Below are 6,338 nucleotides of genomic sequence, written 5' to 3' on the forward strand. Positions count from 1 at the left end.
GATGTATCAATCACAAAACTTCTCACAACAACAAATTAAAGAAGCTTATGAGATGTATCTGAATGATTTTTCCAATGGAAGTTCATCTTCGAAAGAAACAAACATGTCTGTGAAAGCTTGGAAACCAGGTCGAAAAAAAATAGACAATTGAAAGTCAAACTGAGAAGATGAAGGTGTATGTCATTAGCAATTCTAAACCTTCGAAACATTATGTTTCTATTCCTTTATCCAATTATGGAGACTTAATTGATAATTTCAAATCAAAAGTTCATGATTGGGTTTTGGGTTCATCATCTCACTTTGTTTGTAAAACTAATTTCCAAGGGCCCAAACAGTCCTGGGTACCTAAATTCTTTCGTTAATTGCAGGTTTTGTGTGACAAGCAATATCATGATAAATGGTACATTGATAGTGGTTGTTCTCATCACATGACTGGAAAGAAGGAAATTTTGAGGGATTATCGAAGTTTACAAAATGCAGGAGTGGTTAAGTTTGGAAACAATCACAGGTGTTAGGTGAAAGGATATGGCAAAGTCACGAATGGCATGTTTACTGTTAAAAGAGTAGCATATGTCGAAGGTCTTCAACATAAATTTATACGTTTTTCGCAACTTGTTGTGGGCATTGGTAATCAAGTGGTGTTTAATGAAGAATGTAGCATCATTTCGAATGTTCATACAAAAGAAGTTTTGCTCAAATCCAAAAGAAAAGGAGACATGTTTACACTGGATATCAATCCTATTATTGGCATGGCATCAGTGTGATTACTTTCGAAAGCATCATCTGACATTAGCTGGCTTTGGCATCGCAGGCGTTCACATCTGAATTTTCGAAATTTTAACAAACCTGTGGTTCAAGATCTGGTAAGAGGATTACCTGTTTTAAAGTTTGATAATGATACTTTATGTGCAGCCTGTGAATAATGAAAACAACACAAACAAGGTCATCCAATAACCATTGATTCAAAAATTGTCGAACCATTGGAATTACTTCACATTGATTTATGTGGTCCATCGATAGTTGCAACTCTTAACAAGAAATGGTACATTCTCGTTATTTTTGATGACCTTTTTTTGATTTACTTGGGTTTATTGTCTTAGTTTGAAATATGAAGTTACACAAATCGTGATTGATTTTATCAAAAAGATGGAAACAAGCTTAAAGAAGACAGTTGGAAAGATCAAAAGTGATCATGGTTATGAATTTACTAACAATGTTCTTGATTCATTTTTAGTGGACAAAGGAATTTAGCATATTTTTTCTTCACCATATACACCGCAGCGAAATAGTGTTTTTGAAAGGAGAAATCGATCTCTTTGTGAAGCAGGACGAACAATGCTCATTTATATGAATCTTCTTCAACATCTATGGGCTGAAGCAGTTTCAACTGCATGTTTTACTCATAACAGATCTTTCATTCATCGACGTTTTAACATCACTCCTTATGAAATAATCAATAACCGAAAACCTAATGTCAAATTGTTTCATGTTTTTGGTTGTAGTTGTTTTATAATGAATCTCAAGGATAATCTTTCGAAATTTTAGTCAAAACGTTGACGTAGGAATTTTCTTGGCTTTTTCTCATAATTTGGTTGCCTATCGAGTGTTGAATAAATGCACATGGAAAATAGAAGAAACTTTTAATCTCCTATTTGATGATTTTTATATCAAACAAGTTGATAAGTGTTTCGAACAAAAACCAATTATTACTGAAGCAAAAGATGCAATTGATAGTCTCGATTCATGTGATCTTGATTATGATTTATTTTTTGGTATTCCTGACTAGGCTGCAGATGCTGAGATAAATGTTCCAGATAATCAGATTTTTTATTTATGAAAACATCATGGCTTTTCAACATCTGCTCCAGTTGCTATTACTGAATAAATGAAATCATCTTCTTCTGCAAATGGCGAAAGTATGCTTAATAATCAAGTGAAGAGAGTACACTTGCCTTCAGATTCTAATGTTGAGCGGGATCATTCTTTCGAGGGGGAGAAGGGAAGAATGGATGATAATGTTGAGGGGGAGCAACAAGATAATGAACCTGTCGAGGGGAGCTTAATATGTCGAATATCAATCATGATGAAATTTTTCATGATCTAAATGATAATGTTTCTGTTACAGGTTCTGAAAATGAAGATAAGTTTGAGGATGCTTCTTTAGATTTTGATCCAGCATATCCTCTAATGGAAAAATGGGTTAAAAATCATCCAAAAGAGCAAGTCACTGGAAATCCTCAAGATGGAGTGTTGAGAAGAGCTCGGATTCTTGAAAAGAATGAGGTACTTAATGCTCATCAACAGTTTTGCATGTTCAATGTTTTTATTTTGAAAATAGAGCCTAAGACAGTTAAGATTGCAATGGAACATTTAGATTAGGTTGTTGCAATGCAATCTGAAATAGCTAAATTTGAAAGAAACAAAGTTTCGAGGTTAATTCAGAAACCTGAAAATGTTTCAATTGTCGGATTAAAATGGATTTTCAAAAATAAACCTGACAAAGATGGAAATATTGTTTGAAATAAAGCAAGACTTGTTGTAAAAGGATATTCACAACAAGAAGGTATCAATTAAGAAGAAAGCTTTGCCCCTGTTGGAAGAATCGAGGCTGTTAGAATATTTTTTACTTATGCAACTCATAAAGATTTCGATGTATATCAAATGGATGTGAAATATGCATTTCTCAATGATGAACTTGAAGAAACTGTTTACGTTGAACAACCTCCTGGTTTTGTGAATGAAGTATTTCCTAATCATGTTTATATCTTAGATAAAGTTGTTTATGAGTTAAAACTAGCACCAAGAGCATGGTATGCAACTCTTACCAATTTCCTAAAACAATTAAAATTTAAACAAGGATCAGTTGACCCTACGTTATTTCGAAAGAAAGTTGGGAATCATCTAATGCTTGTTCAAATTTACGTTGATGACATTATTTTTGGCTCTACTGACTCTGCTTTGTCTACTGAGTTTGAACATTTGATGAAAAACAAATTTGAAATGAGTATGATGGGCAAAATAAACAATTTTTTGGGCTTAAATATTCAACAAAGCAGAGAAGGCATTTTCATCAATCAAGAAAAATATACCAAGAATTTGCTCGAAAAATTTGGCATGACAAATAGCATGAGGTTAGGAGTACCAATGGCAGTTCGAACACGACTAACTCCTTCGTTAGATAGACCAGCTATGGATCTCACTTTATACAGGAGCATGATTGGTTCGTTACTTTATCTAACTGCTAGCCGACCAGATATCATGTTTTCTATTTGTAATTGTGCTAGGTATCAGGGAAATCCTAGAGAACCACATTGGATTGCTTTGAAAAATATATTTTCGTATCTTAATGGATCAATTTCGTTAGGATTGTGGTATCCTTCGATATTTGGATTTTTTTAAAGCATTTTTCAGATGCAGATCTGGGAGGGTGTAATCTTGATCGAAAGAGTACAAGTGGAGGATGTCAATTATTAAACGGGAAACATGTAAGTTGGCATTTAAAAAAGAAAACTTGTGTTTCAATTTCTAAGAGTATGTCGCAAATGTTGCTTGCACTTCACTAATTAGATAGATTTAGAGTCAATTGCGTGATTAAGCAATTAATATGAAAAAGATTCCATTGTATTGTGATTCCCAAAGTGCAAAACGCATTTCTCATAATCGAGTACAATATTCTAAAACCAACCATATTTCTCTTCGTTATCACTTCATAAAAGATCATGTAGAAGATGACAACATCGAAGTTCATTTTGTAAAGACAACTAATCAGTTTGCTGATATCTTTACAAAACCATTGGATGAAAAATCGTTTGTTAAAATTTTGACAGGATTGGGAATGATCGAAGGAAGTTCAGTACAAAAGAATGTTTCGAAAGAATAATATGATGAAGAAGATGGACATCTGTCAAAAGTCAAATGTTACTGTTCATAGTAAACGCTTTGACACACTTCGATTTTGACATTTTGGATTATAGCGCAAATGAACAACATTTTCATGTTTGGTATTTTTTTTTCGAAAAAATGAAAAACCGAAAAAGATTTTATTTTTGTTTTGTCTTTATATTTTCAAAAAATCAAAAACCCAAAAACAATTTACTTTTGTTTTGTCTTTATATTTTTCGAAAAATGAAAAACCCAAAAAGATTTTACTTTTGTTTTTTTTTTTTTTAAATTTTCGAAAAATCAAAAACCCCAAAAAGATTTTACTTATGTTGACTATTTTCATTTTCATAAAATCTAAAACATCAAAAATAGTTTTTTGTCTAATATTGTTTTTCAAGTCATTTTGTACAGATTTCCATGATGATCCTTATTGATTTATGCAGGAAGTTCTAGGTTCAGTTATTCTTTTGAAAAGTTTGAACTAGTTAGGTTGTCCCTAGAAGCAAGCTGCAACATGTTGACTCAAGCCTCCATTGGCTCAATGTGTGTTCACGAAAGCTTTAATGAAACATGTCATTACAAAAATTTCTTCCCAATCAGGCTTATATTCCCATTAGTCCCCTGAGCTACCTTACTCTTCTTACATGAGTTAAGAGTTTATTGTTTTGTCTAACTATAACAGAGGTACAATTTGATTCTTAAACCAATATTTTTCATCCCAAACCTCTAACACAATCACACACATTGACATATGTCCAAGAGATCATTGATCAAACGAATCAAGATTTAGACATATCAAAACTCTATGTTCATGATCTGGATTCATGAGACCGTGATGAAAGTGAAACCCATTTTCCAATCTTTTTGAGGAATTGACGGGGAACTATGTTCCAGATTTTCAAGAAACATTTGTTTATGTACCATGTTTTCGATACTCATTATCATATTCTATCGAGTTGAGAGATCTTGATGACATGTTATTAACCCATGACATTTGTTTCCTAACGGGATCCAGCTTAATGTTTTTTTATGAATATGATTACAGTGTGAGTATTAATTCTTATCTTTTGTCACTTCAAAAATCATCTAATTCTACTTGTCACTGACTACACTGGTCAAACAAGAAATTTCAGTTATAATTACTCAAACTTATATTAAGTGTTGATATGTAACGAGAATTTTAAACCACCCACAAAGCTTATTCAAAAGAGGCCCTTCAATACTTCTCTACAATTAATTGATTGTAATTCACGAGAAACCACACAAGCACTTGATCATCTCTATTGATAATTAATGAAGCAATCTTTGTCTGGGGTTTGTCTGATTTTATGTAGAACATTTATGTTTTGACATCATAAATCCAAATTTTTGTTTCTTTGCTTCTTATCTCAAAAAAATTTACACACTGCAGTCACGAAATCTTTGAGGTTATGAGTATTACCAACTCAGGCCGATGATTTCAATAGTTTGGCATATGACATCGCTTTTCATCTTAAAAGTGAAAGAGCCTTACTTCTGTACCAAAGGTTTGTGGCGGTTACTATTCCATTGGGGTGTACAAACAGGCTGTTTGACAAGATATTTTGAATTCTTTCTTGGTTTCAAGGAGATGTGATGGTTACTTTTGTTGGATTAGTTTCTATGTCCATAACTATTTTGGTATGTACTTGACCCGATGGTGCATGGTCCTTTTGGGTTGCCTTCACCAAAGCAACTTGATAGGATGAATTATGGAGAGAAAGGATTAAATATGATTTATTAATATATTATGTGAATAATATATTAAAGGAGAAATCATATTGTTTAATTAATATTAGTCAAGAATTAATAGGTAATTAGTTTTGTGACTAAAAGAGATTAATTAAACTTAAGGGACTGGAATTGTAATTATAAGATAATTGCAATTTGGGCCATGGATTACCTTATATTATAAGGTGGACGAATTCTAATGGGGAAGCCCATATGAAATCGTCCAAGGCCTTATGGAAAGGGCTCCATGGGTTGCTTAGGGCTTAAGCAACCAAATTAGGGTTTCCTTGTTAGATAACCCTAATTGTGTCACTATATATAGATCCCTTAAGGACCAAAAACGTGGCTAAGCTTCTTGCTAGGGTTTCACACGAGTTTTGGTAGCCTCCATCCTCTCTCCTCTTCATCCTCCTGCTTATGGTGTTTGTGAACCATTAGAGGAGTGACACTTGTGACTCTAAGCCTTCTAAAGTCAATACAAGGAGATTTGGGATTGTTATTGCTACATAACAATCAAGGTAACATTATAAACCTATTCTCATGTTAATATGATTATTTGAATGCTAGAATTAGGGTTTATAGTCTTGGATAACTTTCATGTACAATAGAGAAACCTAGATCCAAGCACTAGGGTTTGTATGAGCACATAGGATGTCTTATGACCAAAACCCATCAGTGGTATAAGAGCCTAGACTGGTTTCTATTGT

The sequence above is a fragment of the Lactuca sativa genome, chromosome 2 (genome assembly GCF_002870075.4).
Source record: "Lactuca sativa cultivar Salinas chromosome 2, Lsat_Salinas_v11, whole genome shotgun sequence".
In the NCBI taxonomy this organism is placed as follows: Eukaryota; Viridiplantae; Streptophyta; class Magnoliopsida; order Asterales; family Asteraceae; genus Lactuca; species Lactuca sativa.